The sequence below is a fragment of the Ursus maritimus genome, assembly GCF_017311325.1.
Source record: "Ursus maritimus isolate PB19 chromosome X unlocalized genomic scaffold, ASM1731132v1 scaffold_X1, whole genome shotgun sequence".
Lineage (NCBI taxonomy): Eukaryota > Metazoa > Chordata > Mammalia > Carnivora > Ursidae > Ursus > Ursus maritimus.
In genome coordinates, this window is record NW_024423319.1 from 53,799,405 (window position 1) to 53,827,402 (window position 27,998).

The window sequence follows — 27,998 nt, forward strand, 5'->3', positions numbered from 1 at the left end:
AGTGTATTTGCCTATGGTTTTCTTTTTTTGTGGTGTTTCTGACTAGCTTTGTTATAAGGGTAATGCTAGTTTCATTTTTAAACAAAAGTTTGGAAATGTTCCTTCCACTTCAACATTTTTATAAAGTTTAAGGATTAGCCTTAATTCTTTAGATGTTTTGTAGAATTTACAAGGGAAATCATCTGGTCCTGGGCCCTTCGCTGTGTGAGATTTTAGATTATTAATTTAGTACCCTTACTAGTTATATATCTGTTCAGACATAATAACTTTTAATTATTCTGTCTTGGTATGTTGTATGTTTCTGTTAATTTATTAATTCCTTCATGAATATCCAGTTTCATGGCATACAATTATAATAGTTTCACATGATCCTTTTTATTTCTGTGTTTCTAAGTTAGTGTATCTAAAGGTTTGCCAATTTTGTTCATTTAAAAAACTCTTAGCTTAATTTTGTAATTATTTTTCTGTTTTATATTTCATTTATTTCTGCTCTAATATTTATTTCCTTCCTTCTAACTCAGAGCTTAGTTTGTTCATTTTTTAGCTCCTTGAGTTGTAAAATTAGGGTTTTCTGTTTGTTTGAAAGGTTTCTTCTTGGGGCACCTGGGTGGCATAATAAATTAAGCATCTGACTTTTGGTTTAAGTTCAGGTCATGATCTCGGGGTCCTGGGATCAAGCCCATGTGGGGCTTTGTGCCCAGCATGGAGTCTGCTTGGGATTCTCTCTTCCCACTCTCTCCGTAAAATAAATATTTTTTTTAAATGAAGCTTTCTTCTTTTTAATGTAGGTATCTGTTTCAGTACACTTCCATCTTAGTAGTATTAATGAAGAATTCCATAAGTTTTGGGATATTGTATTTTTTATTATTCTTTGGCCCAATGTTTGTTCAAGAATGTGTCATTTAATTTCCACACATTTGTGAATTTTCCACTTTTCCATTGATTTTTAGTTTCATTCCATTGTGGTATATTTTGATTTAATTTAAATCTTTCTTAAATTTGTTGATTAGTTTTGTCACCTAACATGATATATACAGAAATAAATTCCATGTGTACTTGAGCAGAATCTGTATTCTTCTGTTATTGGGTGGTATGTTCTGTGTATGTCTCTTAGGTCCATTTGGTCTATGGTGTTGTTCAAGTTCATTTCCTAATTGATCTTCTGTCTAGTTTTTCTACCCATTATTGGAAGTGGAGTATTGATGCCTTCTGCTATTACCATATTGTCCATTTCTACCTTCAGTGACTTCAATGTTTCCTTTATGGATTTAAGTATTCTGATGTTGTGAATATATATTAATAATTATTATATCTCCCTGATAGATTGACACTTTTATTATTACATAAGATTCTTCTTTGTGTCTTAAGCCAGTTTTTGATTGAAAGTTTATTTTTTTCTGATATAAATATAGCCAGTTGTCCTCTCTTTTATTTATCACTGGTATAGAGTACCTTTCTCCATCCCTTCATATTCAGCTTATGTGTTTCTTTAAGTCTAAAATGAATTTCTTTGGAGAAGATAGAGGAAGATGGCAGCAGAGTAAGAGGAGCCCAAGCTCCCTCTTCCCATGAACAGAGCTACATCATTTTAACTCATCCTAAATACCCCAGATGTAGACTTGAGAAGAGACAGAACAAACTCCACAACTAAAGGGAGACAATAGGCCACATTAAAGAAGGTATGAAGTTTGGAGATGAGGTTATGGAAGAAACAGACCACTTCAAGTTATATTACAAAGCAGTAGTGATCAAAACAGTATGATGCTGGCATAAAAATAGACACATGGGGCGCCTGGGTGGCACAGCGGTTAAGCGTCTGCCTTTGGCTCAGGGCGTGATCCCGGCGTTGTGGGATCGAGCCCCACATCAGGATCCTCCACTATGAGCCTGCTTCTTCCTTTCCCACTCCCCCTGCTTGTGTTCCCTCTCTCGCTGGCTGTCTCTATCTCTGTTGAATAAATAAATAAAATCTTTAAAAAAAATAGACACATAAATCAATGGAACAGAATATAATACCTAGAAATTAACCTATAACTATATGGACAATTAAACTTTGAAAAAGCAAGGAAGAATAATGTGAAAAAGGCTGTCCCTTTAACAAATGGTGTTGGGAAAACTGGACAGCCACATGCAAAAGAATGAAACTGGACCACTTTCTTACACCACACACAGAAATAAATTCATAATGGATTAATGACCTAAATGTGAGAATTGAAACCATAGAAATCCTAGAGGAGAACATAGGCCTAAACCTCTTGGACATTTGCTGTAGCAACTTCTTTCTAGATAGGTCTCCTGAAGCAAGGGAAATGAAAGCAAAAATAATTAGGACTTTGTTGAAATAAAAAGCTTCTGCAGAGAGAAGGAAGCAACTGACAAAACTAAATGGTGACTTACAGAATGGATGAAGATATTTGCAAATGACATATATGATAAAGGGTTAGTATCCAAATATATAAAGAACTTATAAAGCTCTACAATCAAAAACTGAAAAATCCAATTAAGAAATGAGCAGAAAGCATTAATAGATATTTTTCCAAAGAAGACATACAAGTGGCCAACAGACACATGAAAAGATGCTCAACATCACTCATCATCAGGGAAATGCAAATCAAAACTACAATGTGATATCACCTCATACCTGTGAGAATGGCTAAAATCAACAAGACAAGAAAACACAGGTGTTGGCAAGGATGTGGAGAAAGGGTAACCCTTTGGCACTATCGGAGGAAATTTGAACTGGTGCAGCCACTTTGGAAAATAGTATGGAGATTCCTCAAAAAGACAAAAATAGAACTACCCTATGATCCAGCAATTTCATTACTAGGTATTTACCCAAGGATACAAAAATATGAATTTGAAGAGGTACATGCACCCCAATGTTTATAGCAGCATTATCAACAATGGCCAAACTATGGAAACATCCTAAGTGTCTGTTGGTTGATGAATGGAGATAGATATAGATATAAAATATGTATAAGGCAATATTACTCAGCCATAAAAAAATGAAATCTTGTCATTTGCAACAACATGGATGTGGTTAGAGTATTATGCTGAACAAAATAAGACAGTGAGGAAAAGACAAATACCATATGATTTCACTGAAATGTGGAATTCAAAAACAAAACAAATGAGCAAAGGGGAAAAAAGATATAGGTAAACCAAGAAACAGACTCTTAACTATAGAGAAGCTGATGGTTACTAGAGGGGAAATGGGTAGCGGCATGGGTTAAACAGGGATGGGGGTTAAGCACTTGAGATGAGCACTGGTTGATGTATGGTCATGTTGAATCTCTATATTGAACAAGTGAAACTAATATTATATTGTATGTTAACTAACTCTAATTTAAATGGAAACTTAAAACTATATAAGTACTTGGAAAAATAAGATGATTTTCTTTTAGAACATCCATATTGGGCCCATTTAGCTTTTTTAATCATTAAGTGATTCTTAGTCTTTTGATCGGGGAGTTTAATCTATTTACCCTTAAAGTAATTATTGATAGAGAAAAATGTATTATTGTTGTTTTGAATTGTTTTCTGTTTATTTTGTAGTTATGTAGCCCTTTTTATCTCTTTTGCTGATCCTTCATGTTTGGTTGACTTTTTTTGGTATTGATATTCTTTTTTTTAAAGATTTTATTTATTTAGTTGACAGAAAGAGAGAGCACAAGCAGGGGGAGAAGTAGAAGGAGAGGGAGAAGCAGGCTCTCTGCTGAGCAGGGAGCCCAATTTGGAGCTCAATCCCAGAACCCTGGGATCATGACCTGAGCCGAAGGCAGACACTTAACCATCTGAGCCACCCAGGTGCCCCTGTATCCATATTCTTTGATTCATCTCTCTCTTTTTTTGTGCTACTTGTATAAATATTATTCTGTGTGGTTATTTTGGAGGTAAATATCTTAATATAAAAACATATAGTTATGACAGTCTACTTTAAGAAGATAAAAACTTGGGCGCCTGGGTGGCTCAGTCAGTTAAGCATCAGCCTTTGGCTCAGGTCATGATCCTGGGGTCCTGGGATGGAGTCCTGCATCAGGTTCCCTGCTCAGTGGGAAGTCTTGCTCCTCCCCCCTGCTCATGCTCTCTCTCTCTTTCTCTGTCAAATAAATAAAGTCTTTTAAAAAAGGAGATAAAAACTTCCATTCAGTTGTATACAAAAACACTACTCTTTAATTATTCCCCCATATTTTATGTTGTCTCAATTTTCATTTATTTATATTGAATATCTTTTAATATATTTTATTTGTGGTTATGATAATACTTGTGTTTTTTTAAACTTTTATCCTAGAAATAAAGTGATACGCCCACCACCATTACAGTAATACAATATTCTGTGTTTTTCTTTGTATTTATCTTTACCAATGATTTTTGCACTTTCCTAGTCTACCACATTGGAGTTTAGCATAATATAATTTCAACTTAAATAACTCACTTTAACATTTCTTGTAAGACAAATCTATTGTTGTCAAATTCCCTGAAAATTTGTTTGACTACGAAAGTCTTTATCTCTTTTTCATATTTGAAGCACTGTTTTGCCAGGTAAAGTATCATGGTTTGGTAGTTGTTTTTTGTTTGTTTTGTTTTGTTTTAAAATTTAAGTGCTTAGAGTATGTTATCTCAGTTCTTTCTGGCCTGCAAGATTTTTTGCTAAAAATTTTTTGCTGATTTATGAGTTTCCCTTGTCTGTAACAAGTCACATTTTTCTTGATGCCTTCAAATTGTCTTCAAACTTTGACAATTTGATGCTTCATTGTGGATTTTTTTGGGTTATTCTTATTTGGAATGTTTTGAGCTCCTTGATCTGGCTGTCCACTTTGTGTTGAGATTTTTAGAAATTTTCACACATTATTGTGTCCAATAAACTTTCTGGTACTTTATCTCTCTTATCCTTCTGGGACTCCTATAATGTATACATCGATTGTCTATATGGAGTTTTATAAGTCCTTAAGCCTTCTGAATTCTTTGTCATTTTCTGTTTTTGCTCCTCTAAATAATTTTTCCCAGTAACATGTTGCTAATTTTACTTATTATCTCTTCTGCTTGATCTGATTTGCTGTTGAACCAACCTCTGTAGTATATTGTTTGGTTTGGTTATAGTGCTCTGCTCCATTATTTCTTTATGGTAATTAAAAAATATTTTCACTTTCTTGATATTCTCACTTTGTTCATGCATTATTTTCTTGAACTTGGTGAGCATCTGTATGACAGTTAATTTGAAATTTTTGTCAGATAAAGAATATGATTCATTTCATTAGATTATATTTCTGAGATGTATCTTCTTCCTTTCTGGAAATATTTTTACTTGATTCTTCATTTTCTCTGACTTACTCTGTCAGTGTTTGCTCATCAGACAAAGGCCAGCAGAAGATGACAGCATACCAGGAAGACCCTAGGCTCATCTCATCTCTTGAACACAACTGAATAGCTATCAAATCATTCTAAATACCCCCAAAAACAACCTGAAGACTGACAGAATAAACTCAACAAATAAAGGGAAGTAATAAGCCACATCAAATAAAGTAGGAAATGAGATGATGTGGTTTGAGGGAGAAATAGATCATGGGTGCAGCAGAGGGGAGGGACCTGTGGTCACAGAGAAAGGCAAGAGAGAGGAGCACAGAGGGGACCACAGAAAGAGAACACTTCCCCAAAATCATTGGCTGGGAAAATGAGAGGGGCTGATTTTTGTGAGTTCTTGCAATGAGCAGGGCTTAACGACTGGAGTTTTAAAGCTCAGCAGGCTTGTCTAGGATAGAGGCCCAAGGGCACTGCCTTGTTCCTAGACAGAAGGCAGGCAAACAACTCGCAGGCAGAGGGCATGGAAACAGTGATCCGAAGAATACATGCAGCACACAGGGGAGATTTTTAGCTCTTTTTGAAGTACAACTCTGATAGTTAGCATTTACAGAGATGCCTCTCTGGGGACAAACGAACTGGCTGCTACAGTTTCTTTCCCCTGCCCCTCAGCATAAATATAGAGCCACCTGTAGAAAGAAGCTGAGCATGGACACTAGCTGGTTGACCTGCTTATACCAAGTTCCATACTCCTGCACTCTGGCAAACTATCCTTCTCTGTCAAACCTGCCCCAGTGTGGAGAGACCCTTCCCCAGAAGACCAGTGCAAGCCCCTCCCCATACCATGTCCCTAAAGCCTAGAGTTTGAAAAGTCAGCAGGCTTGCCTGGGATAGATTGGAGGGCATTGCACTGTTCCTGGAGAGAAGGCAGGCAAACAATGCAGAGGCAGATAGTGTGGAAGCAGTGATCTAAAGAGCATACAGATGGGTTTGCAAATGTAATTACATTTGCAAACTATAGAGATAAAGAAACAAAAATCTGTATGCTGCTTATAAGAAACTCATTTTAGACTTAAAGACACCTGTAGATTAAAAATGAGGGGATGGAAGAAATACTTATCATTCAAATGGGCCTCAAAAGAAAACCAGAGTAGCAAAACTTGTGTCAGACAAACTAGAGTTGAAACCAAAGACTGTAAATAAGAGATGAAGAAGGGAACTAATCATAATAAAAGTGACTATCCAACAAGAAAATCTAATAATTGTTGGATTTTTGGCACCAATATATTTATGGCACCAACATGGGAGCCCCCAAATGTATAAAACAATTAATAACAAATATAAAGGAACACATTGATAACAGTGCAGTAATAGTAGGGGACAGAAGGGGGAATGAACCATGACAGACTATGGACTCTGGGAAACAAACTGAGGGCTTTAGAGGGGAGAGGGTGGGGGAATGGGATAGGCTGGTGATGGGTATTAAGGAGGGCACATATTGCATGGTGCACTGGGTGTTATACGCAAGTAATGAATCATGAAACTTTACATCAAAAACTAGGGATGTACTGTATGGTGACTAACATAATATAATAAAAAATATTATTATTAACAAAAAAATAGTAGGGGACTTTAACACTCACTGACATCAATGGGCAGAACATCTAAGAAGAAAATCAACAAGGAAATGAGTGACACACATGAGTGACACACTCGACCTGTTGGACTTAACAGATATATTCAGAATATTCCAACCTCAAGCAGCAGAATATACATTCTTTTCAAGAGCACAAGCAACATTCTCCAGAATAGATCACGTACTACATCACAAATCAGGGCTCGACAAATACAAAATATTGAGATCATACCATGTATATTTTCTGGCCACAATGCTATGAATAGAATGAAACAGTAGCTGAAAATGGAATGACCATAATTAGATGGATGTTAAACAACACATTACTAAACAATAAATGGATCAAATGGGAAACAAAAGAAGAAATTTAAAAATACATGGAAACAAACAAAAATGAAAATATAGCAGTCCAAAACCTTTGGGATGCCACAGAAGTGTTTCTAAGAGGGAAGTTTAAAGCAGTGTAGGCTTACCTCAAGAAGCAAGAAAAATCTCAAATACAAAACCTGTCCTTACACCTAAAGGAGCTAGAAAAACTACAACAAATTAAGTCAAAGCCAGCAGAAGAAGAGCAATAATAATGTAACAGCATAACTAAATGATATAGAAACTAAAAAAATACAGAACAGATTAATGAAACCAGGAGGATATTCTTTGAAAAAAGAACAATAAAGTTGATAATGCCCTAGCTAGACTTATCCAAAAAAAAAATGAGAATGGTCCCAAATAAATAAAATTTCAAATACGAGAGGATAAAGAAAAACCAACATCACAGATATACAATTGTAAGAGAATATTATGAAAATCTATATGCCAACATAGTGGACAACCTGGAGGAAATGCATAAATTCCTAGAAACATACAAACCACCACCAAAACTGAAACAGGAAGAAATAGTAAATTTAACAGACCAATAAACAGCTGAGACATTTAATCAGTAATCAAAAATTTCCCAAAAATAAATGTCCAGGGCAGGATGGCTTTCTACATGAATTCTACCAAACATTTAAAGAAACATTAATACCTACTCTTTTTTTAATAATAATATTTTTATTATATGATGTTGGTTCACCATACAGTACATCCCTGGTTTTTGATGCAAAGTTCCATGATTCATTAGTTGCATATAACACCCAGTGCACCATGCAATACGTGCCCTCCTTAATACCCATCACCAGCCTATCCCATTCCCCCACCCCCCTCTCCTCTGAAGCCCTCAGTTTGTTTCCCAGAGTCCATAGTCTCTCATGCTTCATTCCGCCTTCTGATTACCCCCCTTTCTTTATCCCTTTCTTCTCCTCCCGATCTTCCTGCTTCTTATGTTCCATAAATGAGTGAAACCATATGATAATTGTTTTTCTCTGCTTGACTTTTTTTTGCTTAGCATTATCTCCTCCAGTGCTGTCCATGTTGCAGCAAATGTTGAGAAATCATTCTTTTTTGATAGCTGAGTAATATTCCATTGTATATATGGACAACATCTTCTTAATCCAGTCATCTGTTGGAGGGCATCTCGGCTCCTTCCACGATTAGCTATTGCGGACAATGCTGCTATGAACATTGGGGTGTATATGTCCCTTCTCTTCACTATGTCTGTATCTTTGGGGTATATACCCAGTAGTGCAATGGCTGGATCATAGGGTAGCTCAATTTTTAACTTTTTAAGGGACCTCCACACTATTTTCCAGAGTGGCTGTACCAACTTGCATTCCCACCAAGAGTGTAAGAGGGATCCCCTTTCTCCTCATCCTCTCCAACAATTGTTGTCTCTTGCCTTGTCAATTTTTGCCATTCTAACTGGCATAAGGTGGTATCTTAGTGTGGTTTTGATTTGAATTTCCCTGATGGCTAATGATTATGAACATATTTTCATGTGTCTGTTAGCCATTTGTATGTCTTCATTGGAAAAGTGTCTGTTCATATCTTCTGCCCATTTTATGATTTGTTTATTTGTTTCTTGTGTATTGAGTTTGAGAAGTTCTTTGTAGATCTTGGATACCAGTCTTTTATCTGTAGTGTCATTTGCAAATATCTTCTCCCATTCCATGGGCTGCCTCTTAGTTTTTTTGACTGTTTCCTTGGCTGTGCAGAAGCTTTTTATCTTGATGAAGTCCCACAAGTTCATTTTTTCTTTTGTTTCTCTTGCCTTTGGAGATGTGTCATGAAGAAGGTTGCTTTGGCTGATGTCATAGAGGTTGCTGCCTATGTTCTCCTGTAGGATTTTGATGGATTACTGTCTCACATCGAGGTCTTTCATCCATTTGGAGTTTATCTTTGTGTATGGTGTGAGAGAGTGGTCAAGTTTCATTCTTTTCCAGAAAAGCCTACAGCAAATATCATTTTCAATGGGGAAAAGCTGGAAGCCTTTCCCTAAACATCAGGAACATGACAAGGATGCCCACTCTCCCCATTATTATTCAACATAGTACTAATACCTACTCTTTTCAAAGTATTCCAATAAAATAGAAATGGGAAGAAAACTTCCACATTCATTCTATGAGGCCAGCATCATCTTGATACCAAAACCCGATAAAGATTCCACTAAAAAATTAAACAACAGGCTGTTATCCCTGATGGATGCAAAAATTCTAAAAAACAAAAACAAAAAACTGGGATACAGCACATTAAGATAATCATTCGCCATGTTTAAGTGTGATTTGTCCTGGTGCTTCAAGTTCAATATTTGCAAGCCAATCAACCTCATATACCACATTAGTAAGAGGAAGGATAAGAACCAATATAATCCTTTTAGTGGGTTCAGAAAACACATTTGACAAAGTACAGCATCTCTTCTTGTTAAAAAAATAAAAAAACTTGGGGTACCTGGGTGGCTCAGTCGTTAAGCTTCTGCCTTTGGCTCAGGGCGTGATCCCAGGGTCCTGGGATCGAGCCCCATATCAGGCTCCTCTGTTGGGAGCCTGCTTCTTCCTCTCCCACTCCCCCTGCTTGTGTTCCCTCTCTCTCTGGCTCTCTCTCTCTCTGTCAAATAAGTAAATAAAATCTTTAAAAACAAAAAACAAAAAACCTCAACAAAGTAAGGATAGAGGGAACATACCTCAAAATAATACAGGCCAGATACAAAAATCTCACAGCAAATACCATCTTCTATGCACAAAAACTGAGAGCTTTTTTGCTTTATGTTCAGGAATAAGACAGGGATGTCCATTCTCACCACTCTTATTTAACATAGTACTGAAAGTCCTAGTCATAACATGCAGACAACACAATGAAATACAAGGCATCCAAATTGGCAAGGAAGAAGTCAAAATTTCACTATTTGCAGATGACATGATATTCTATATACAAAACCTGAAAGCCTCCACCAGAAAATTGCTAGAACTGATACAGAAATTCAGTAATGTCACAGGATACAATATAAGGTACAGAAATCTATTGCATTTCTCTACACTTATAATGAAGCAGCAGAAAGAGAAATCAAGGAGTAGATCCTATTTACAAGTGCACCAAAAACCATAAGATATCTAGAAATAAACCTAACCGAGGTAAAAAATCTGTACTCTGAAAACTATAAAACGCTGATAAAAGAAATTGAAGATCACACACACACACACACACACACACACACACACACACAATGGAAAAAGATTACATTCTCATGGGTTAGAAGAACAAATATTGTTAAAATCTCTATATTACCTAAAGCAACCTACACATTTAAAGCATTGTCCCCAAAAATACGGCCAGCATTTTTTCACAGATAGAACAAACAAACCTAAAATTTGTATGGAACCACACAAGACCCTGAATAGCCAAAGCAATCTTGAAAAAGGAAGGCAGCTATGCTCACCACTATACCACCAACACTGAAAAAGGAAAGCAAAGCTGGAGGCATCCCAATTCCAGACTTCAAGTTATCCTGCAAAGCTGTAGTGATCAAGACAGTATGGTGCTGGCACAAAAATAAACACATAGAATAATAGAACAGAATAGAAAACCCAGAAACGAATCCACAACTAGTTGGTCAATTAATCTTGGACAAAGTAGGAAAGAATATCCAATGTAAAAAAGACAGTCTCTTCAACAAATGGTGCTGGGAAAACTGGACAGCCACATGCAAAAGAATGAAACTGGACCACTTTCTTACACCATACACAAAAATAAATTCAAATGGATGGAAGACCTAAGTGTGAGTCAGGAAACTGTAAAAATCCTAGAGAAGAATGCAGGCCATAACCTCTTTGACATAGGCAGTAGAAATGTCTTCCTAGATATATTCCTGAGACAAGGGAAACAAAAGCAAAAATAAACTATTGGGACTCCATCATAGTAAAATCTTCTGCACAGCCAAGGAAACAATCAACAAAACTAAAAGGCAGGCTATGGAATGGGAGAAGACCTTTGCAGATGACATATCTGATAAAGGATTAATATCCAGCACATATCCAGTTAACAAAAGGCAGAAGACATAAATAGACATTTTTCCAAAGAAGACATCTAGATTCTCAACAGACACATGAAAAGATGCTGAACATCACTCCTCAACAGGGAAATACAAATCAAAACTACAATGAGATATCATCTCACATCTGTCAGAATGGCTAAAATTAGCAACATGGAAAAAACAGGTATTAGTGAGAATGTGGAGAAGGGGGAACACTCTTACACTGTTAATGGGAATGCAAACTGGTACACTCATTCTGGAAAACAGGATAGAGATTCCTCAAAAAGTTAAAAATAGAGCTACCTTACAACCCAGCAATTGCAGTACTAGGTATTTGCCCAAAGGATACAAAAATACTAGTTTGAAGGGATGCATGCACTGTGATGTTTACAACAGCATTATACACAATAGCCAAATTATGGAACCAGCCCAAATGTCCATCAACTGAGGAATGGGTGAAGAAGTGGTATATATATACAATGGAATATTACTCATCCATAAAAGTAATTAAATTTTGCCATTTGTAATGATGAGCTACTATAATAAAGTACCATAGATTGTGTGGCTTCAACAAAAGAATTTTACTTTCTCATGCCCTGGAGGCTAGGAATGATCAAGTTCTCATGAGGATTTGTTCCTTTTGAAATCTCTCTTTTTGTAGAAGATTGCCTTCTCCCTGTGTCTTCACATGGTCTTCTGTTTATGCATGTCTATGTTAAAATTTCCTCTTCTTTTTTTAAATTTTATTTAAAATCAATTAATTAACACATAGTGTATTATTAGTTTCAGAGGTAGAGTTTAGTGATTCATCAGTTGCTTATAACACTCAGTGCTCATTACATCAAGTGCTCTCCTTAATGCACATCACCCAATTACCCCACTCACCTTCCCTCCAGCAACCCTGTTTGTTTCCGACAGTTGAAAGTCTCTTATGGTTTATCTCCCTCTCTGATTTCGTCTTATTTTATTTTCCATCCCTTCTCCTATGTTCATCTGGGTTTTTTTCTTAAATTCCACATATGAGTGAAACCATATGATAATTTTCTTTCTCTGATTGACTTATTTCACTTAGCATAATACCCTCTAGTCCATTCATGTCATTGCAAATGGTAAGATTTCAAATTTTTGATGGCTGAGTAATATACCATTCTATATTATGTTATATACTTATCTGCTGTTGGACATTTGGCATTAGGGCTCTTTCCATATATTGGCCATTGTGAACATTCCACAATAGCTAAAATTTCCTCTTCTTAAAAAGACAACAGTCATATTGATTTAAGGCCCACCCTAATGACCTATTGTTAATTTTATCACCAAATTCAATCATATTCTGAGGTACTAGGTGTTAGAATTTCAAAATAAAAATTTTGAGGAACACAATTCACCTTTGAAGAGGGGGAATCAATAGCAAAACCATTTGCAGGTATATTTAAAAAATAGCTTTTAGTGTGAAAAGTTTTTTTTTCCCTCTTGTGACTTAATTATCTAATAAATCTATGTGTGCTGGACTGAAATTGACTATTTGAAGACAAGGTCTTTAAAGTGGTAATTAAGCTAAAAGAGGTCATTAGGGTGATCCCTAATCCAATATGACTTGTGTCTTGGTAAAAAGAGGTAATTTGAACAAACACAGTAGAGAGAAGACTATGTGAGGATATAGGGAGAATGCAGCCATCTACAAACAAAATAAGTAGTCATCAGAAGAAACACTGCTAACATACCAGTCTCAAATGTCTAAACTCCAGAATTGTGAAAAAATAGGTTTCTGTTGTTTAAGCTACTAGTTTGTGATACCTTGTTATGGCAGACTTAGCAAACAAATACAGATGAGCAAAGGGCAGGGTGGGGCGGGATGGCGACAGGCAAACAAGGAAAGAGACTCTTAACAGTAGAGAACAAACTGATGATTACCAGAGGGGAGGTAGGTGGAGGGATGGGTCAAATAGGTGATGGGGATTAAGGAGTGCACTTGTGATGAGCACTGGGTGTTATATGAAAGTGTTGAATCACTATATTGTACACCTGAAACTAATAGTGCACTGTATGTTAACTAACTAAAATTAAATAAAAACTTTTTAAAAAGTGATTCTGCTAATAGTTCAGAAAGAAAAGAGAACTTTTGAGAAAGTTTTTATCATCTTAGAGAATACATATATCATCATGAATATAATGTTAATAGAAATATGAACATTAATGATGCTTCTGGTGAGATCACAGTCATAAATGAGAATCATGTTATTGGGAACTAGAGGAAAGGAGAGATCCTTGTTATAAAATGGTTTGTTGTTTTGGGTATACTAATGGAAAGCAACCTGGCCATGTTCTGTGTAAAGTAGAACTTGTAAGTGATAAACTCGGATGCTTAGCTAAGGAAATTTCTAAGCAAAGTGGTGAAGGTGTAATCTGGTTTTTCCATGATGCTGATAGTAAAACGCAGAAAAATTGAGATAAATTACATGCAGTGCTATAACATGCAATGTATTATTATTCATTGTTTTATGTTCTAATATTGAATTGTTCTAATGTTCTAATTTTAAACTGTTAATCATTTCTCACTAAAAATTGGTGAAAAGCATACTCTAATCCAGCTAAGGGAATTATCTCATCTGGTACAAATTCCAATTTATCTAGTTTCTGTTAATTCTTCAGATTTTCAGGTTGCACTTATGCTACATCATTCTGCTGGGCCCTTATGCACAGTTGTAGAAAATACTGTGCCCATTAGCAATTCCTCAAATTTCACACAGGTCTCAGGAACAATATATAGAGTGTAGTTTTCATTCAGAGTGTTGGGGTAAATGCCTGTTTCCTGTTTCCTATTTCTCCCAAATGAATTCTCCCCGAATTTGATAGATGCTTCTATTTTCTAATTTTCCAACTGCTGCCTCTGTGGTCTGAATAGTTACATAAGTAGAAGCTGCTTACATGTCTCAGCTGTTTCGTAAGAAAGGGTAATTTTCATGCTACAGTGAGTAAAAATGAGTACAAAAGACAAGGCCGCTATGGCACTCCCAGGTTTGTAATACTAATAAACACTTCCCTCTACCTATAGCAGTCCTAGTTTAAGTATTTTTTAATCTACGATTTGTTGGTTGTATTTAAACCCAAATAAAATAAAAATTGTATTGATAATTTATCTTTGTCTTTTTTGTTTCCTCATGTGTGTTCTCCTAAGTCACCAAAATATATGAAAACAAAATGATTTATTACGTTTATTTAGTAGTGTTTTAGGATGCCAGTTCTAAACACTTATTTTTTAAAAAATTTTAAAAGATTTTTAAATTTATTTATTTGACAGAGAGAGAAAGAGAGAGAGAGAGCGAGCATAGGCAGAGGAAGAAGCAGGCTCCCTGCTGAGCAGGGAGCCTTATGGGGACTCTATCACAGGACCCTTGGATCATGACCTGAGCTGAAGGCAGGCACTTTACCGGCTGAGCCACCCAGGCATCCTGCCAGCTCTAAACATTTAGAATAAACTCAAAATGTGTTACATTTTTGTTCTAAATCACAAGTTTCTAATTTCACTATTTTGTATATATTGTATATTATGTATATATATTGTGGGGGCGCCTGAGTGGCACAGCGGTTAAGCGTCTGCCTTCAGCTCAGGGCGTGATCCCGGCGTTATGGGATCGAGCCCCACATCAGGCTCCTCCGCTATGAGCCTGCTTCTTCCTCTCCCACTCCCCCTGCTTGTGTTCCCTCTCTCGCTGGCTGTCTCTATCTCTGTCGAATAAATAAATAAAGTCTTAAAAATATATATATATTGTGTATATATACATGTATATATGTATGTATATTGTGTATATATAATATATATACATATAGTATATATATATATCCATTCTTTACCTTTACCTTTCATCTTCTTTATCCATTCATCTCTCAATGGACATCTCAGCTCTTTCCACAATTTGGCTATTGTGGACATTGCTGCTATAAACATTGGGGTGCAGATGCCCTTCCAGATCACTACATTTGTATCTTTGGGGTAAATACCTAGTAGTGCAATTGCTGGGTTGTAGGGTAGCTCTATGTTTAACTTCTTAAGAAACCTCGATACTGTTATCCAGAGTGGCTGCACCATCTCGCATTCCCACCAAAAGTGTGAGGGTTTCCCTTTCTCTGCATCCTCATCTTTTTCTGACTTAATTTTAGCCATTCTGACTGGTGTGAGGTGGTATCTCATTGTGGTTTTGATTTGTATTTCCCTGATGGCAAATGATGCTGAGCATTTTTTCATGAGTCTATTGGCCATTTGTATGTCTTTTTTGGAGAAATGTCTGTAAGGTTTTCTGCCTATTTCTTGATGGGATTATTTGGTTTTTGGGTGTTGAATTTGATAAGTACTTTATAGATCTTGAATACTAGCCCTTTATCTGATATTCCATTTGCAAATATCTTCTCCTATTCCGTAGGTTGCCTTTTAGTTTTGTTGACTGTTTCCTCTGCTGTGCAAAGGCTTTTTATCTGGATGATGTCCCAATAGTTCATTTTTCTTTTCATTTCCCTTGCCTTTGAAGATGTGTCTAGCAAGAAGTTGATGTGGCCTGTTCTCTTCTAGGATATTGATGGATTCCTGTCTCATACTTACGTCTTTCATCCATTTTGAGCCAATGTTTGTGTATGGTTTAAGGAACTGATCCAGTTTCATTCTTCTGCATGTGACTGTCTAGTCTTCCCAACATGGTTAGTGGAAGACACTATCCTTTTTCTACTGGATATTCTTTCCTGCATGTGGCTGTCTAGTTTTCCCAACATGGTTGGTGGAAGAGACTATCATTTTTCTACTGGATACTCTTTCCTGCTTTGTAAAAGAGTAGTTGACCACAGAGTTGAGGGTCCATTTCTGGATTCTCTATTCTGTTCCATTGATCTATGTGTCTGTTCTTGTGCCAATACCATACTGGCTTCATGATTACAGCTTTGTAATACAGCTTGAAGTCCTGCATTGTGATGTCACCAGGTTTGGTTATCTTCTTCAACATTCCTCTGGCATTTGTCTTTTATTTGTGCTTCCATATAAATTTTAGGATCATTTGTTAAAGCTCTGTGAAAAATGATGGTTGTATTTTGATAGGGATTGTGCTGGATGTGTAGATTGCTCTGGGTAGAATGGACATTTTAGTAATATTTATTCTTTTAACCCATGAGCATGGAATGTTTTTCCATTTCTCTGTGTCTTCCTTAATTCTTTTCATAAGTTTTCTGTAGTTTTTTAAGTACAGATCATTTACGTCTTTGGTTAGGTTTATTCCTAGGTATCTTATGGATTTTAGTGCAATTGTAAATGGGATCAATTCCTTAATTTCTCTTTCTTCAGTCTCATTTTTAGTGTATAGAAATGCAACTGATTTCTGTGCATTGATTTTATATCCTGCCACATTGCTGAATTCCTGTATGAGTTCTAGCAATTTTGGGTGGAGTCTTTTGGGTTTTCCACATAAAGTATCATGTCATCTGCAAAGAGTGAGAGTTTGACTCCCTCTTTGTTAATATGAATGCCCTTTATTTATTTTTGTTGTCTGATTGCTGCAGTTAGGACTTCTAGTAGGATGTTGAACAACAATGGTGAGACTGGGCATCAGTGTCATCATGTTCCTGGCCTTAGGGGGAAACAGAGAATGATATTTGCTGTGGGTTTTTCATAGATGGCTTTTGTGATATTGGCATATGTTCCTTCTATCCCTACACTGTGGAGAGTTTTAATCAATGAAGGATGCTGTATTTTCTCAAATGCTTTTTCTGCATCAATTGAGAGGATCATATGGTTCTTGTCCTTTCTTTTATTAATGTGATGTATCACATTGATTGGTTTGTCACTGTTGAACTACCATTGCATCCCAGGAATAAACCCCACCTGGTCATGGTGAATAATCCTTTTAATGTACTGTTGGATCCTATTGGCTAGAATCTTGTTGAGTATTTTGGCATCCATATTGAACAAGGATATTGGTCTGTAATTCTCCTTCTTGGTGGGGTCTTTGGTTTTGGGATCAACATAATGCTGACCTCATAGAATGGGTTTGGAGTTTTCCCTGCATTTCTATTTTTTGAAACAGCTTCAGAAGAATAAGAATTAATTCTTAAATTTTTGATAGAATTCTCCCCTGTTTGTTAGGAGATTTTTGATTACTGTTTCAATTGCTTTGTTGTTTATGGGTATGCTCAGGTTTTCTACTTCTTACTGTTTTAGTTTTGGTTACTTACACATTTCTAGGAATGCATCCATTTCTTCCAGATGCCTAATTTGTTGACATTTGGTTACTCATAATATGGTCTTAAAATTGTTTGTGTTATCTTGGTGTTGGTCATGATCTCTCCTCTTTCATTCATGATTTTATTAATTTGGGACCTTTCTTTTTTCTTTTTGATAGGTCTGGAGGGGTTTATCAATCTCATTAATTCCTTCAAAGAACCAGCTTCTAGTTTCATTGACATTTCCTACCATTCTTTTGGTTTCTATTTCACTGATTTCTGCTCTAATCTTTATTATTTCTCATCTCCTGCTTGGTATAGCCTCTATTTGCTGTTCTTTCTCCAGGTCATTTATGTGTAAGGTTAGCATGTGTACTTCAGACTTTTCTAATTTCTTGAGAAAGGCTTGTGTTGCTAAGTACTTCCTCTTAAGACTGCCTTTGCTGCATCCCAAAGGTTTTGAACAGTTGTGTTTTCATTTTCATTTGTTTCCATGAATTTTTTTAAATACCTCTTTAATTTCCTGGTTGACTGATTCATTCTTTAGTAAGGGTGCTCATTATCCTCCAAGTATTTGCGTTCCTTCCAAATTCCTTCTTGTGATTGAGTTCATGTTTCAAAGAATTGCATTCTGAAAATATGCAGAGAATAATCCCAATTTTTGGTACTGTTTGAGATCTTATTTTTTACCCAGCATTGATCTCTTTTGGAGAATGTTACATGTGCATTCAAGAAGAATGTGTGTTCTTTTACTTTAGGATGGAATGCTCTGTATATATCTTTGAAGTCCATCTGGTCCAGTGTGTCATTCAAAGCCCTTGTTTCCTCGTTGATCTTCTCCTTTGATGGTTTGTCCATTGCTGTGAGTAGGGTGCTAAAGTCACCTAATTTTATTGTATTATTATCGATGTGTTTCTTTAATTTGGTTATTAATTGGTTTATATAATTGGCTTCTCCCAAGTTAGGAGCATAAATATTTATAATTGTTAGATCTTGTTGGATAGACCTTTTAAATATGATATAGTATCCCTCTTCATCACTTACTACAGTCTGGTTTAAAATCTAAATTTGTCTGATATAAGGATTGCTACCTCAGCTTTTTCTGATGTTCACTAACATCCCCTCACTTTCAATCTGGAGGTGTCTAAAGGTCAAAAATGAGTCTTTTTAGACAGCGTATGGATGGGTCTTGCTTTTTTATCCAATCTGATACCTTGTGTGTTTTGATTGGAGCATTTAGCCCATTTACATTCAGAGAAGCTATCAAAATATATGAATTTAGTGCCATTGGATTTCATGTAAAGTCCCTATTTCTGTAGATTGTCTCTGTTCCTTTCTGGTCAATGTTACTTTTGGGCTAACTGTTTGCTTACAAGATCCCCTTTAATATTTATTGCAGGGCTGGTTTAGTGATCACAAATTTTTTCAGTTTATGGTTTTCCTGGAATCTCTTTATCTCTCCTTCCATTCTGCATGACAGACTTGGATAAAGTATTCTTGGCTGCATGATTTTTTCATTTAGTACCCTGAATATATGATGCCAACCCTTCCTGGCCTTCCAGGTCTCTGTGGATAGGTCTGCTGCTAGTCTAATATTTCTACCTTTGTACCTTAAGGAACTCTTGTCTAGAGCTGCTTTCAGGATTTGCTCTTTATCTCTGAAATTTGCAAGCTTCACTATTATATGTTGTGGTGTTGGTCTATTTTTATTGATTTTGAGGGGACCTCTCTGTGCCTTTTGGACTTGAATGCCTCTTTCCTTCCCCAGTTTGGGGAAGTTCTCAGCTATGATTACTTCAAATATACCTTCTGTCCCTCTTTCTCTTTTTCCTCTGGTACCCCAATAATTCTAATATCATTTCACTTTATGTATCACTGATTTCTCAAAACCTCCCCTCCTGATCCATTAGTTGTTTTTCTCACTTTTCCTCACCTTCTTTCCTTTCCATCAACTTGTCTTCTATGTCACTGACTCTCTCTTCTGCCTCACTTATCCTAGCCATCAGAGCATCCATTTTAGACTGCATCTCAGGTAAAGTGTTTTTAATTTCGGCCTGATTAGATTTTATTTCTGCACTAAGGGATTCTCTAATGTCTATGCTTTTTTCAAGTTCAGCTGGTAACTTTGTAATCATTATTCTGAATTCTCTGTCTGACATTTTACTTTTATCAATATTGATTAAATCTATGGCAGATAATATTACCTCTCATTCTTCCTTTTGTTGTGAATTTCTCCTACTGGTAATTTTGTCCAGTTTTTTTCAAGTTCAGCTGTTAACTTTGTAATCATTATTCTGAATTCTCTGTCTGACATTTTACTTTTATCAATATCGATTAAATCTATGGCAGATAATATTACCTCTGATTCTTTCTTTTGTTGTGAATTTCTCCTACTGGTAATTTTGTCCAGTTTTTTTCAAGTTCAGCTGTTAACTTTGTAATCATTATTCTGAATTCTCTGTTTATACACTAGACAAATAAAAGAGATCAGAAACCAAAACCAAACCAAAACAAAAAACAAAAAGCAAAAAAACCCCACAAAAAAATAAAAAAACAGGGAGGGGGGACAGAGAGACTATAATCTAGCAGACACTTGATCCCAAAATTGTAAGAAAAGAAAAACATATATAAATTGAACACAGTAAAAGGAAGCCAAAAATATCTATAAAATAGAACATATCTATAAAATAGAAATGCAAAAATGAAAATTAAAAAAAGACTGAATAAAAGATTTGATAAAATAAACTAGTTGAAAAGGAAAACAAGAAAAAAAGATAAAATTTTAAACCAAAAGACTAAAGAATCATGAGAAAAAACTTCAAATTCTATATATTATTTACCCTTAGCACGGGAGGTTCTCAGTTCTGTGTGACCCATAAACTTGGTATTCACCTGATGTTCTTACTGGTCTTCTGGGGGAGGGGCTTGTTGCACTGATTCTCAGGTGTCTTTCTCTGGGCAGAGTTCCACCTCCCCTTGCCATGGGGCGGGACTCAGTGTAAGCTGCTTTGGGTTGCTCTCCAAGGCCTTTATTCCCTGAAGTCTTTCTGTGCTGATTGAGAGAATGAAAAAATAAATAAAAATGGTGGCACCCTGATCACCAGTACCAGAGCTGAAGGATGGAGGCCTCCACTCTTCAGTGCACCCTCAGGGAGAAGCAATCAGTCACTCCGTGTGCACCAAATTCTGCAGACTCCTGATATACACACCTGCACCAATACTCCCTGGGGGAGGAGGGCAGGGGTCTCACAGCAGCTCTGCTGTTTTCTGGGCCCCTGCTCCTGGAGTGGTTGCTTTATCCTGTGCACACATGTACTGCTCCTCCCAGGGGAAGGAGGAGGGCTGTCCACTTGCAGGGCCCCCGCTTAGAGAGTGGTCCCCAGATCTTGCCATGGTTAGTGGTTTATGGCAACACCTAGCTGAGAGCCCACTCCAGGGCTCACTAATTGTAGCCAGCTTCCCTGCTTCAATTCCTGGGATCTCTACCACACTCAGTCATCCCCATTCTTTCTGTGACCCCAGGGATCCTGAGATCACACTGTTCCACCTAAGATTCTGCCCTGCTTCACCACCTGAGCACATTTCAGGCAGGAATGTCCCTCACAGAAGCAGACTTCTAAAAGTTCTGATTTTGCACTCTGTTGATATGTCACTTTCTGGAAGCCAGCTTACTTAGGCTACTTCCTCCTGAGGTTTATATTCGGATATATCCCCTCTCATTCAGTTCTCCACACCTCCTATATTGCATGAAGTGGCAGCTTTTCTATTTGTTATATTGCAGCAATTCTTTTCTTAAATCTCAGGTTGAATTCACAGGTGTTCAGAATGATTTGATATATATCTAGCTGAATTCAAGGGACCAGATGAAATGATGATTCCCTACTCTTCCTCCATCTTCCCTCCTCCCCCAGTTCGATGACATTTTGTTGATTTTTTTCTTTTTCAAAATTTTATTAAAATTCTATTGATTTAACATATACTATGATATTGGTCTCAGGAATAGAATTTAGTGATTCATGACTTACATATAAACCCAGTGCTCAACACAACAAGTGTCCCCCTAAATATCCATCATCCATTTGGCCCATCCCCCACTCATCTCCCCTCCATCAGTCCTCAGTTTTTTTCTGTACAGTTGAGTCTCTTATGCTTTGCTTCTCTTTTTTTTCTCTTCACTTATGTACATCTGTTTTGTTTCTTAAATTCCACAAATGAGTGAAATCATGTTATTTGTCTTTCTCTGACTGACTTATATCTCTTAGCATACTACATTCTAGCGATATATATACACACACACACATATACTACATCTTCTTTATTCATTCATTAGTTGATGGAGATTTTAGCTCCTTCTATATATTGAATATTATTGATAATGCTGCTATAAAGATCAGGGTACATTTGACACTTTGAATTGATAGTTTTGTATCCTTTGGGTAAATACCCAATAGTGCAATTGCTGGCGTATAGCAGTTCTATTTTTAACTTTTTGAGGAACTTCCATACTGTTCTCCAGAGTGGCTGAACCAGTTTGGATTCCCGCCAACAATATAAGAGGGTTCCGCTTTTTCCACACCACCAACATCTGTTGTTTCCTGTGTTGTTAATTTTAGCCACTCTGACAGGTTTCAGGTGATATCTCATCATGGTTTTTATTTGTATTTCCCTGATGATGAGTAATGTTGGGCATTTTGTCACGGGTCTATTGGCAATCTGGATGTCTTCTTTGGAAAAATGTTATTCATGTCTTCTGCCCATTTCTTAAATGGATTATTTGTTTTTTGGGTGTTGAGTTTGATATTTTCTTTATAGATTTTGGATACTAATGCTTTATCAGATATTTCATTTACAAATATCTTCTACCTTTCTGTAGGCTGCCTTTTACTTTTGTTAATTGTTTCCTTTGCTGTGCAGAAACATTTATCTTGATGAAGTCATAAGAGCTTATTTTTACTTTGTTTCCCTTGACTCCAGAGTCGTGTCTGGAAAGAAGTAGCTATAGAAAAGGTCAAAGTTGTTGCTGCCTGTGTTTTCCTCTAGAATTTTGATGGTTTCCTGTTTCATATTTAGGTATTTCATCCATTTTGAATTTATTTTTGAATGGTGCAAGAAAGTGATCTAGTTTCATTCTTCTGCATGTTGCTGTCTAGTTTTCCCAACAACATTTGTGAAAGAAAGTATCCTTTTTCCACTGGATATTATTTCCTGCTTTATAGAACAGTAGTTGACCGTATAGTTGTGGGTCCATTCCTAGGTTTTCTATTCTACTCCCTTGATCTATATGCCTGTTTTTGTGACAGTACCATACTGTCTTGTTGACTACAGCTTTGTACTACAGCTTGAAGTCCAAACTTATGATGCCTTCAGATTTGTTTTTCTTTTTAAAGATTGCTTTGATGATTTGGAGTCTTTTCTGGTTCCATACAAAGTTTAGATTGCTTGTTCTAAGTATGAGAAAAATGCTGGTGGTATTGGGTACATGGATTCCACTAAGTGTGTACATTTCTTTGGGTAGTATAGATACTTTAACAATATTTGTTCTTCCAATCCGTAAGCATGGAATGTTTTTTCCATTTCTTTGTGTCATCTTCAATTTCTTTCATACGTGTTCTATAGTTTTATTTTTTACAGTAATTGCATATTTATTTATTTATTTTTATAATTTTTATTTTGTTATATTAGACACCATACAGTACAAGCCCAGTTTTTGATAAAATGTTCCATGATTCATTATGTGCATATAACACCCAGTGCACAATGCAATATGTGCCCTCCTTAATACCCATGACTGGCCTATCCCAATCCCCCACCTGCCTCCCCTCTGAAGCCCTCAGTTTGTTTCCCAGAGTCCACAGTCTCTCATGGTTCATTCCCCCTTCTGTTTACCCCGCCTTCATTCTTCCCTTCCTTCTCCTACCGATCTTCCTATTTCTGATGTTCCATAAATGAGTGAAACCATATGATTGTCTTTCTCTGCTTGACTTATTTCACTTAGCATAACTTCCTCCAGGCCAGTCCATGTTGCAGCAAATTTTGGCTAATCATTCTTTCTGATGGCTGAGTGATATTCCATTGTATATATAGACCACATCTTCTTAATCCAGTCATCTGTTCAAGGGCATCTCGGCTCCTTCCACAATTTAGCTATTGTGGACAATGCCGCTATGCACATTGCGGTGCATATGGCCCTTCTCTTCACTACATCTGTATCTATGGGGTAAATACCCAGTAGTACAATTGCTAGAACATAGTGTAGCTCAACTTTTAACTTTTTAAAGGACTTCCAAACAGTTTTCCAAAGTAGCTGTACCAATTTGCATTCCCACCAACAGTGTAAGAGGGATCCCCATTCTCCACATTCTCTCCAATGTTTGTTGTTTTCTGCCTTGTCCATTTTTGCCATTCTAACTGGCGTAAGGTGGTATCTCAAAGTGGTTTTGATTTGAATTTCCCTGATGGCTAATGGTTTTGGACATTTTTTCATGTGTCTGTAAGCCATTTGTATGTCTTCATTGGAAGTGTCTGTTCATATCTTCTGCCCACTTTTTTGATTTGATTATTTGATTCCCACGTATTGAGTTTGAGAAGTTCTTTGTAGATCTTGGATACTAATCTTTTATCTGTAGTGTCGTTTGAAAATATCTTCTCCCATTCCATGGGCTGCCTTTTAGTTTTTTTGACTGTTTCCTTGGTTGTGCAGAAGCTTTTTATTTTGATGAAGTCCCACAAGTTCATTTTTTCTTTTGTTTCTTTTGCCTTTGGAGATTTGTCATGACAAAATTTGCTCTGGTGATGTCATAAAGGTTGTAGCCTATGTTCTCCTCTCAGATTTTGATAGATTCCTGTCTCATATCGAGGTCTTTCATCCATTTGGAGTTTATCTTTGTGTATGGTGTGAGAGAGTGGTCAAGTTTCATTCTTTTGCATATAGCTGTCCAATTTTCCCAGCACCATTTATTGGAGAGACTGTCTTTTTTGCATTGGATGTTTTTTCCTGCTTTGTCAAAGATTAGTTGCCCATAGAGCCGAGGATCCATTTCTGGGTTCTCTATTCTGTTCCATTGGTCTATGTGTCTGATTTTGTACCAGAACCATGTTGTCTTGGTGATCACAGCTCTGTAGTATAGCTTAAAATCCGGCAATGTGATGCCCCCAGCTTTGTTTTTCCTTTTCAACAATTCCTTGGCGATTCGGTGCCTTTTCTGGTTCCACACAAATTTAAGGGCTGTTTGTTCCAGTTCTTTGAAAAATGTCATTGATATTTTGATCAGGATGGCATCGAAAGTGTAGATTGCTCTGGGTAGCATAGACATTTTAAGTATGTTAATTCTTCCGATCCATGAGCATGGAATATTTTTCCATCTTTTTGTGTCTTCTTCAATGTCTTTCAAGAGTGATTTGTAGTTTCTAGAATATAGATCCTTTATGTCTCTGGTTAAGTTAATTCCGAGATAGCGTATGACTTTTGGTGCTATTGTAAATGGAATGGATTCCCTAATTTCTCTTTCTTCAGTCTCATTGTTTGTGTATAGACGTGCAACTGATTTCTGAGCATTAATTTTGTGACCCGCCACATTACTGAATTGCTCTATAAGTTTTAATAGTTTGGGGGTGGAGGCTTTTGGGTTTTCCATATACAGTATCATGTCCTCTGCGAAGTGAGACAGTTTGACTTCTTCTTTGTCGATTTGGATACCTTTTATCCTTTTTTGTTGTCTGATTGCTGTTGCAAAGACTTCTAGTATTCTGTTGAATAACAATGGCGAGAGTGGGCATCCTTGTCGTGTTCCTGATCTTAGGGGAAAGGCTTTCAGCTTTTCCCATTGAGAATGATATTCGCTGTAGGCTTTTCATAGATGGTTTTATGAAATTGGGGAATGTATCCTCTATCCCTAGACTCTTAAGGGTTTTAATCAGGAAAAGATGCTGTATTTTGTCAAATGCTTTCTCTGCATCAATTGAAAGGATCATATGATCCTTTTTTTTATAAAGATTTTATTTATTTATTTAACACAGATAGAGACAGCCAGCGAGAGAGGGAACACAAGCAGGGGGAGTGGGAGAGGGAGAAGCAGGCTCATAGCGGAGGAGCCTGATGTGGGGCTCGATCCCATAACGCTGGGATCACGCCCTGAGCCGAAGGCAGACGCTTAACCGCTGTGCCACCCAGGCGCCCCAAGAGGATCATATGATTCTTCACTCTTTTCTTGTTGATATGATCTATCAGCTGATCGATTTGTGAATGTTGAACCAAGCTTGCATCACAGGGATGAATCCCACTTGGTCATGATGGCTAATCCTTTTAATGTACTGTTGGATCCTATTAGCTAGGATATTTTTGAGAATTTTGGGGTCCATATTCATCAGGGAAATTGGTCTATAATTCTCCTTTTCGATGGGGTCATTGCCTCGTTTGGGGATCAAGGTAATACTGGCTTCATAGAATGAATTTAGTAGTTTTCGTTCTTTCTATTTTTTGAAACAGCTTCAGGAGACTAGGTATTATTTCTTCTTTGAATGTTTGGTACAATTCCCCAGGGAATCCATCAGGCCCTGGACTCTTGTTTTTTGGGAGGTTTTTGATCACTGCTTCAATCTCTTCATAATTAATCAGTCTGTTTAAAAAATCAATTTCTTCCTGTTTCAGTCTTGGTAGTTTATAGTTTTCCAGGAAGGCATCCATTTCTTCCAGGTTGTTTAATTTATTGGCATAAAGCTGTTGATAAAAGTTTCTAATGATCCTTCCTATTTCATTGGTGTTGGTTGTGATCTCTCCCCTTTCATTCATAATTTTATTAATTTGGATTCTTTCTCTATTTGAATGACTCTGGCCAGTGGCTTATCGATCTTATTTATTCTTTCAAAAAGCCAGCTTCTAGTTCTGTTGATCTGCTCTACTGTGCTCCTGGTTTCTATTTCATTGATCTCTGCTGTAATCTTGATCCCCTGCCTTCTCATATGTGGGTTAGTCCTGTTCTTCTGTTCCTGTTCCAGCTTCTTGAGGTGAGAATGTAAAAACTGCATTTTAGATTTTTCTATTCTCTTGAGTGAGGCTTGGATGGCTATGTATTTTCCCCTTAGGACCACCTTTGCAGTGTCCCGTAGGCTTTGGACTGATGTGTTTTCATTTTCATTGGTCTCCAAAACTTGTTTAAACTGATTTATAATTTCCTGGTTTACCCAATCATTCTTGAGCAGGATGGTTCTTAGTTTCCAAGTGTTTGAGTTTCTTCCAAATTTTTCCTTGTGATTGAGTTCCGGTTTCAAGGCACTGTGGTCTGAAAATATGCAGGGACTAATTTCAGTCTTTTGGTATCGGTTGAGACCTGTTTTGTGACCCAGTATATGGTCTATTCTGGAGAACGTTCCATGTGCCTTCGAAAAGAATGAGTATTCTGTTTTTCTGGGTTGTAGTGTTCCATATATATATATGGTCCATCTGTTCTAGTATGGCATTCAAATCTCTTGTTTCTTTGTTGATTTTCTGCTTAGGTGATCCGTGTATTGCTGAGAGTGGAATGTTGAGTTCCCCTACTATTAATGTATTGTTATCTATATGTTTCTTTATTCTGGTTAAGAGTTGGCTTCTGTAACTAGCTGCTCACCTGTTGGGGGCATAGATATTTATAATTGTCATATCCACTTGTTGGATACATCCTTTAAGAATAATATAGTGTCCTTCTGTACCTCTAACAACAGTCTTTAGTTTAGAATCTAATCTGTCTTATATGAGAATTGCTACCCCAGCTTTCTTTTGTGGTCCATTGGCATGAAAAATGGTTTTTCATCCCTTCCCTTTCAGTCTGGATGTATCTTTAGGTTCAAGATGAGTCTTTTGTAGACAGCAAATGGATGGGTCATGTCTTTTTATCCAATCTGCAACCCTGTGGCCTTTTATGGGAGCATTTAGGCCATTCACATTGAGAGTGATTATTGAGAGATATGATTTTAATGATGTCATGTTGCCTGTGAAGTGTTGGTTTCTATAGATTGTAAATTTCTGTTCTGTATCACTCTTGGGGCCTTTTTACTTGTATAGAACCCCCCTTAATATCTCATGTAGGGCTGGTTTGGCAGTTACAGATTCCTTCAGTTTCTGCCGATCCTGGAAGGTCCTTATCTCTCCATCAATTCTGAATGACAGCCTTGCTGGATAAAGGATCCTTGGCTGCATGTTCTTCTCAGATAGAGCTTTGAAAATACCCTGCCAACCCTTCCTAGCCTGCCAGGTCTCTGTAGACAGGTCTGACATTATTCTGATATTTTTCCTCTGTTCGTAAGGATTTTCTTCCCCCTCACTGCTTTCAAGACTGTGTCCTTGGATCTAATATTTGTGAATTGCACCATGACGTGATGTGGTGTAAGTCTGTTCTCACTGACCTTGGGAGGGGTCCTTTCTGCCTCTTGGACATGAATGCTTGTTTCCTTTGCCAGATTAGGGAAGTTCTCAGCTACAATTCA